The sequence below is a fragment of the Varanus komodoensis genome, unplaced genomic scaffold (genome assembly GCF_004798865.1).
Source record: "Varanus komodoensis strain SLA01 unplaced genomic scaffold, ASM479886v1 scaffold21, whole genome shotgun sequence".
Classification (NCBI taxonomy): Eukaryota; Metazoa; Chordata; class Lepidosauria; order Squamata; family Varanidae; genus Varanus; species Varanus komodoensis.
Genome location: NW_025335589.1, coordinates 2,363,223 through 2,372,400, shown reverse-complemented (window position 1 = coordinate 2,372,400; position 9,178 = coordinate 2,363,223). Strand labels below are relative to the sequence as shown.

The following is a 9,178-nucleotide window of genomic DNA, read 5'->3' as shown; positions in this document are numbered from 1 at the left end:
CTGCCAGTTCCCAGTCTTTTCAATTGCAGTTTTCAATGTGCCTGCCTCTCCCCACCTGCTGCATCCTCTCTTATGTGGCTTGCAGCACTGCTTCCTCCAAAGGGGTTTTCTAACTTTGCTTTGTTGTTTAGCTGGAGGCTAACTGATGTGATCAAAACCAATAGAGGGATGCGGCGACTCATCAGCTCTATGGTAGCTGCGGCAGGGAAAAGAATGTAGGACTAATTGGGCAATTAGATACAATAACAGAATAGCACAAGAGGTAATAAGAAACAGGAGTGTCTAGCTGCACTAGTACATTATCCTGGTAATGGAGGGGAACTTGAATGCATGTGAGAAAGAGAGAGCAACACAGACTTGTTCTGGTAGAGTTTGCAGCACAAAGTCTGGGCATCCTATATGATGAGGAAATGCCTACTCAGTCTTAGGACCAAAAGTGCCTGTTCGCATTTACTTGGACTGGGGAGACCATGCCTGGACAACATAGAGGGGGTTGGAGTGCAGAGAGAGGTTCTAAAGGCATCCAAGCATGCCTGGCGATGTAGTGATGAGATGACTGAGAAAGGCTCCCAAATGGCCTTAGTGATCATGCCTGAGCCAAGTGACTCCTATTAAAGTAGTAGAGATTGCTGCTATAGGAGGACTGGTAATATAAACTAAGGATGCAGTCTCGCACCCATTTACTGGTGAAATCAGTGAGTTTTACTTCTGAATAAATATGCACAGAATTGTCCAGCATACTGTACATTTGGATAAGAGCTGTGTACACGCAGAGAGGAGGCTGATTCTTTGAAAGTCCAAGGAAGTCCAACAAGTCCTTGTGTGCAATATAAAATGATGCAGTGCAGTAGTCACTCACTCACAACAAACATAAAGAACAGGGAATACAGGCACAATCAGAGAAATTTTATTACTTCTCACAGTTACCCAGAGCTTTTCTAGATGTAGCTTTTTAACCCACTACTATCTCCAGATTCTTTACAGACTTAAGGCAATGCCCTGTTTGCTTGCTTTCCCTTCTATCACCTTCTGTAGCTTCTGATACATAACTTCTGGGTTGCATTATGATATAGTGGTAACACGACTATAGCCATATTTTGTTTTACAGCTCTTTCCCAGATTTAAAAAGAATGCCCCTGCCTTCTCTACCACCCCAGAAAATAAAAATTCTGGGGAATTGTTCAGAAACCAAAAAAGAGAAACACAGAAGGTTGGCATTGGCATCTACTGTTCTAGTACACTTTCATGTCTAAGGAATCGTGGCCATTCAACAAAAGCCTTATCTAGAAAAGCTCACAGAGAGACCTTAAAGAAAGCACTGATCTGAAAATGCAACTAGGGCCGGCAAATTTACTGCTCCTGTAGGATTGAAGGTAGGTGGCTTTGCTGACACAAGACTGAAGAAAAACAAATAATAAATTACATTAAAAATAGGTTGCAAGGGGGTGTTTTAAGAAAGGAACTGTTTTGATCAAGGAAACACTTTTAGGAAGGACTGATGTGAACTGAACTAAGGAAAGATTTAGCTGATGTTAGCATCGCCTTCTTCAACCCAGCCAATGCTCTAGAAATTCTTTCAGTACTCATGAAAGAGTGAACTAGCACAGAACTGCCAAAAACAGTGGCACAAATCTGATACTCCAAAATCACTGGCAAAGACATCCACTGGTTGGATGCCATAGCTGTCAAAACTACAACCACTCACCTGTCTCTTCCCTACCTGGCATTTTCCATGTGTGGAACACTTGGGTGAACCATCTAATGTTTTAAGCTAACTCTCTATGTATGTGTCATAGAATCTGATATTTCTGTCCTTTTTCATTTCTATCTGTGGAGAACACAGCTCTTCTCTCTGAGTGTAAAGCAGCTAGATCATTTAGCCTGAGTTCTGCACAAACCTACAAAGAACCTGTAGGTTTCCCATCATTGCTCCTCTATAGCAGGAAGAGAAACATCCCCTTAAGTTTATAGCAATCTAAGTATGGGAAAAAGGCATTGTATCATCATCCTGTGTATGTGAGAAACCTAATAAAGTCCATGTCAAAATCTTACTTGATTGACCACTTTCTGATTCGTTTCCCATCTTGTCAAGCATGGGCTCTAAGAACGCCATCTGAAGCCTTTTTGTCATTATTTCCGATTGCTGGGGAAACCTCTGCTTGTCTTTGCCATATCATCCCATTATATGGTTATAGTACATCATATAATCTACATGTAGTCACAGTTCGAGTAAACCACCCTGAAATAAATTGAACTTAAGTTATTCCTGACAAACATGAATCTCAATGATTTCAGTTTCAGTTTCTTTACTCTGAGCATCTTTACTCTGTGCATACTCTGAGTAAATCATTTTCTTTTTGGATTTCTGAATTTGTTGTATGAACTGCCCCTGTCTGAGACATGTCAGCAAATTTCTGGTTTATTTGAGTTTTGGTCCTGATGCCAAGTACTAAAATTTTGGGAGAAGGTGACATATGAAATCATTTAAATCATAGAAGATAAGTTCTCTTTAAACTTACTGGTGTTTTTATTTGGCAATATTAAGGATATAGTTGCAGCTGGAAATTACTATTAACTTTTTCACAGCTTCCTGTGTGGCTATGAGCTTTGGCTGTTATATTTTTTCAGCTTTTGGTGTTATATAGCTTTTGGTGAAAAACAAAAACAAACCCTATACACTTAATCCTCCACTAATTGTTTATTGACCATTTTGAATAAGGGATCCTTGATTAATTTAACTAATATGATAGGAATTAAAAAAGAACAGTTAGTAAGTAATAGTTTACAGAAAAAAATAAAGCATTTTATTGTATAATACAAAAAGCAATTTCAGGACTTAATGCAACCTTATTTAGTGTAAGGGTTATTTGAATGGTATGAGTTTGATTGTGTTTATAGACCTTTACTAATCTTTGCATGTATGAATGAATGTAATATACGGGATAATTTATGAATCAATTTGGACTGATGTAATGAAACAATAATAAAAGAAAGAAAAAACATAGATGTGATGTTCATTTCTTTTTTTTTTATGAAGATTTTTATTTTTTACTTTTTAAACTAAAAAACTAAAAACATCAATCATCAAATACATCGGACGTACTGGGTCAGCCCCCTACAACATATCTTCTTAACATTCTATAATCAAGTTCAGATCAATCTATAAAAGTTTAAGATATCTTTAAATCTAAGCCAAGTCCCATTTCTCCAGCCAAACATAAAAAAGGTCCCAAGTTTGATAGAAGTCAGTATCTTCTTTCTCCTTCAGTAATAGAGTCAATTTTTGCACAATCCAGAATCTTTTTTAAAATCAGTTCCTCAGTGGGTAATTCCTCACTCTTCCAGTATTGAGCAAGTGCAATCCTCGCTGCTGTGATTAAATGTAGCATCAAATACATTTCTTGTTTGCTAATATTTTCCGGTATAATGCCTAACAAGAAAATTTCAGGTTTAAAAGCTAAGGGTTTTTGTAGCATTTCCTCAAGCCATTTATGTATTTTAATCCAATACTTTTTCACACATTCACAGGTCCACCACATATGGTAAAAAGTACCCACATCATGTTTACACTTCCAACATCCGTTTTACATATTTGGAAACATCTTAGCTAATCGACTTGGCGACAAATACCATCTATACAACATTTTATATAAATTTTCTTTATACGAAGTTGCTAAAGTTGCTTAATGTTTCTTTCCCATAGCTTTTGCCACTTTTCTAATTCAATATTATATCCAACATTTTGTGCTCATGTTATCATAGTTTCCTTAACCTGTTCCCCTTCCATCTTCCTGTCAAGTAAGAACTCATAAATTCTTTTGATCATTTTCTCATCTGTTTTTAACATCACTTGATCAAAGGCTGTTGGGTCTTTATAAAACCCCCATATTTTACAATCTTTAGCATATCTTGATTGCATCTGCACCTTATACCACCAAGAGATGCTGAGTCCCTGTTCTTGTATTTCTTGATCTAGTTTCAGGCCTCCATCCTTGTCCAAAATATCATCATACCTTATGATCCTTTCAAAGTTCAATACATTTGGATACACAAAGGCTTTCATTGGTGAAAGACATCTTGGTAATTTATTATACAATTTTATACATTTTGACTTTAACTTTTCCCACACTGACATTAATGATCTTCTAATAAAATGACTTTAAAAAGTCCCATGAGACTTAACCTTCTCGTACCACATATAAGCATGCCAACCCATTTGCAAATCATGACCTTCAAGATACAAAATTCTCTTATTTCGCAAAGTTATCCATTCTTTTAGCCAAGTTAAAATAGACGCTTGATAATACAACATCCAGTCAGGAAGACCAAAACCCCCGTTCTTTTTGGTTTCTTGAAGCATTTTTAATTTAATCCTTGATTTCTTTTTTCTCCAAATAAATCTCAAAATTTGAAGATTTAAATCCTCAAAAATTTTTTTATCATTTTTCACGGGAATCATCAATTGTTAATTGGCCCATTTTTCCAGGTCACCTTTAATACCCTTCAATAATTTATCATAATTGTCTTCTTTCAAAGTTGTGCATTTAGCTGTAAGATAGATTCCCAAGTATTTAACCTTTTTAACAATCTGCAAATCCACTTGTTCTTGGAGTCTTTTTTTCTGATCTTGCGCATTTCTTATGAATCAATTTGGATTGATGTAATGAAACAATAATAAAACAAAGAAAAAACATAGATGTGATGTTCATTTCTTTTTTATTATTATCCTTTACCTCTGAACTGAAGCATTTAATAAAAATACATCAGATCAGAAGTTAAATGTTAATTATGTATTCTGATCTCTCAGTCAGCTGCTCTAGCCATGTATTCAGGCTGTAAGGAAAGTTCAAAGGAAGCCTGCTAAGATTTGGCTTTCTCCATAAGTAAATGATGCATAGCTGGATTCCACATGTAGTTTTTAGGAGTTAATGTGGTAGTTCTTCACAAACAGCATCTCTCAATTGGTTCAAGAAAGGTGGAGCTGGTTAATTTCCATTACAACCTGATTCCAGATTGCTTGAAATGATTTCAGACAAGACCTGCTCTAAAGTGCACTCTTAGCTTGGATACTGACCAAAGCAAACACATAACCTTTAATCTGTAAAACACCAGTGAAGCATAAATATGATTGAAACTATAACAGTAAAAGACTCTGACTCTTTAGTTATGTATTTTATACCTTGGAAACATTTATTTGCATGTGCGTGAGTAAAGAATAATGTGAAAAATGCAGGCAATCTATCCAGTATGCCTAAAACACATGGTTCTGTCACATGTGGGGACGTGAACTAGAAAGCATGGCTACCAGTACTTGCTAGCAGACTAAGAATGAAACATCCATTTGTTGATATATTCCACTTGAGCCAGCTAGAGTTAATGGGGCACTCAACAGAACAAGCATTCTAATGGTATTATTTTATTTCACTTTAATCATCCAAGAGTTTTGTGATTGTCAATAGTTACAGTTTTGGAAAACTAGCAAGATGGAAAATACCAGTCTAGAAGGGACTCCACTCTCATCTACAGGCAGGGTAGCCAACTCAGGGAATTGCTAATAATTTCATAATCACGTGAAAACTTTCCAAGAATAGCATGTTCTTTGTGTATCTTTAGAAAAGCTGGAAAAATACCACTGCACACGTTTGCATATATTCTCTGTATATGATACTATGACTGCTATTGTGGCACTAACATATAAATGTATCAATATGTGATGAATCTAATTTGTAATTTCTCTGTTTGAAATTTAATTATAGACTGCATAGGACATGAACGCTTGCAGAGCTTGGGCTGCGCAACAGCTGCAGGATGTGCAAGAGTGACACCGCTACTGGCCTCACCAGGTGCCATGACAAGCAGTCTTCTTCCATGCCTGGTGCTGTTGTACAGCATGCAGGGCTCAGTCCCTAGCAAGCACCCCATGAGTGCTGGGGAACCTTGCTAGGAATGTAGATTCAGGGCCACTGCCGTCTCCCCAGAGTCTGGGGAGATGTGCCCAAGGAATCCAATGGATCCCACCCCCCAAAGGAATTCTCCACACTTTCCTAGTGCAATATACAGATACATAATTAAAGAAATGAAAAGACCAGTTAAACAAGAATGCTTTGACTGAGGTAGGGGATTTGGCTAGGTAAGTTTCAAGATCTCTTCCATCTGTACATTATTTGGAGATGGTTTTGGTTCCCTGTTGGGTTCTTGGTACATGACATGGTAGCTTCAGTTGTGTAGATTCCATGTGGACAAGCAACTCTGAAACTTAGGTCTGCTATTCTGCCCCCTGACAGCCATCCAGTTGCAAATGGTGGTGAGGCTGGAATTAACATAGAATACTGTACCACATGCAGATGGCCTAAATAACAGCTGCATTTTCCAACAGCTTTCTGAAGACAGAAAATCCTTAACACATGTGAATTTGAAAGATGCTTTGTTAATTGGATATGATGGGTCTGTTGTGGCTGAGTTTGATAGTATTATTATTAACATTAATGGCTGTTGTATTGCTCATTTCATTGAGTGCTATATGCCTACTTTTAAATGGGGTTTTAAATTTTGTTTCAGACTTCTGCATTGTTCATAAACTATAACAGAAATATTTAAAATAAATAGATAAAAAACTTCTAGTAAGAGTTGTGTTATAGGTCACCCTGAGTGAAACTTCAGATTGTTCCTGTGAATAACACTACCCATTTTACATGTTGAGTCTATCACATATATTATGTATTTTCAATATCAAACTAGGATTTCACTCTCAAAGCTGCTTTTGCACATTATTTAAATATGTGCATGTTTTGTCAAGAACTGTTACTTGAAGTAATATAATTCCTCTTTCACCTGACTTTAATAACAATATACTTATTTAATAACTTATTGTTATTAAAGTTGTAAGCCGCCCCGAGGCCTTGGCAAGGGGTGGCATAGAAATGTTTTAATAAATAAATAAATAAATAAAATAATAAATTCAATGTTTTAAAAAGACTACTTATTAAGAATGCACTACTAATCTCATAGTAGTAGTACATTTCTGACCTTTGCAATGTGCTGCAGGTTTTAAACTGTCAGAGATTTTCATGCATCACCCCTTTGTGATATTAGACCAAATAGACATTTTGTTATTTTGGAGCTCCATTTACATTGGGTAATGTTGCTGAGATGTTTACAGATATGGGAAAAATGTGCATATCTTGCAAGCTGAAGTTGGCAGAATAGGGATCTAGCAATTAGGGAGCATATTTTCAGTGACAATAAGCACTTATTAATAAGCATTAATTCATTATAGCACTGATTTGTCACTTTGACATTTTCTTCCTTCCTTTTCCTGCTTCCTCATTTCATTTTATTGAGTCCATTTCTTATCCAAACTGATAGCTGCTAAAAATATAAAAACACTAGAAACATTATTTCTAGTAAGAATCCCAGATAAAATGAATATAAAAATAATATGACTAAAAGAGCAGCAGCATTTTAAGAAGTTATCACTGATACAAAGGTGTCCTACATTCCTGAAGAGCAGATGTTAATTCACTATATCACACAACAAAAAACAGGAATATCTATCAATGAATGTTTATAGAGGTGCAAATCAGCAAAGCTTGAACTCACCGAATTTATCTGACTTTCATCTTGAATTCATTCTGAGATACTATGCATAAAGGACAGCATATAAAAGTTTAAATAGATAAATAATATCAAATGAATAAATAAATATTAGTAGAAATGATAAATTTGCTTATCCTCACAACAACACCCCTGTGAAGTAGGTTAGGCTGAGATTCCATGAGCTTCAGGGCTGAGTTCTAGTCTGGCACCATACCACACTGGCATCAAAGAGGTTGTTTGTCTTCCTGACTTGCCTGGATTATACTTTTCCCCTCCTATGGATTGCCTATTTGAGCTTTGTGAAGCTAGAAAAAGAACAAACCTATTTCATCCTTTTATGCCAATCATCATAATCTCAATCATCACCTCAGGAAAATCAATATTGAAGTCCAAGAAATTAGAAGCAGAAACTATCATATTTATTGAGTAAGAAGCAGGCAGAACTGAAATTACCAAGTACCATTTCTTATTTCTTTATAAAACAGAATTAATATTTATGTTACTGAAATTTCATGAGGTCAGTGGTACTGCATTTTGCATGTTGGGCTCCAGAGGACTATGGACTGATCCTGGCATGTGACAGTTCTGATTGGGCCACCTCCCTGATGAGTTACACTGACAATGGAGAGTGGGAAATTTAAAAACTAAAAATAAAATTCAGCAATGCGCACACAATTGGTTGCAATGCTGTTAGCTGTGTATCTGCTGTTGTACCAGGAAACCTCATAGACCAGCCATCGAGCCAAAAGCCAAACTACACCAAACAATTTGCTTCAAGTAGCTGTGATGATATTATCGAGATTTGGAAAGAAGAGGATGGCCAGTGGAAAGAACAACAAAATCTAGAAGCTCATAGTGACTGGGCCAGAGATGTAGCCTGGGAACCTTCCATAGGTTTGCCAGCAAGTACTATTGCCAGGATGGCAGTTTTTATCTGAATGTGTGATAACACCTCTGGAAATTCAGGGTCAACAAATGGTTACACAAATTAAATGATGTTGTCTGGCATGCCTTTTGACCCATCATAGCAAATATTCTTTCAGTGTCTGGGGGCGACAATACAGTAACTTTATAGAAGGAATTGGTAGATGGACAGTGGACATGCATCAGTGATGTTAATAAGGGAAAGGAGAAGGATCTGCAATTGCAGAAGGGCAGCAGAATCCAATGAACAGTAACAAATGGAACAACCTGGAATTTTCAAAGTAGTATACATGCATGAATGCAAAGAAGTAGACACAATTTTTACAACATTTCTTATTAAACCAGATGTATCATTCCTTCAGTGCAATGCTTTTGTATTTTTAAAAAAACATCAGTTCATCAGTGAACTCTTGACTTGATTATGAGAAGTTGTTGAGTTTCTATTGCTTCAGAATTACTAGTTTTACTCATTATAGTTCTTTCATCACTAAAAACTTGGTACCATTTTTCTCTTTTAGCAAGAGGGAAGAAGCTACGCATGTGTCACATGACTGATGAAGAAGTTGAGCTTACGAAGGAGATGGGAGATATGTATATGGAGAAGGAGAAGAAGGAGAAAGAGAAGAAATGTCTTTAAAAAAGAACAACTGTGGTGTAG

The 9,178-nt window shown here is 36.4% G+C and overlaps 1 pseudogene; it reads left to right on the top strand.

The window, feature by feature from the left end:
* Positions 1 to 8,108: 8,108 nt before the first annotated feature.
* On the top strand, positions 8,109 to 8,805 carry LOC123023719 (annotated as a pseudogene).
* Positions 8,806 to 9,178: the final 373 nt, after the last annotated feature.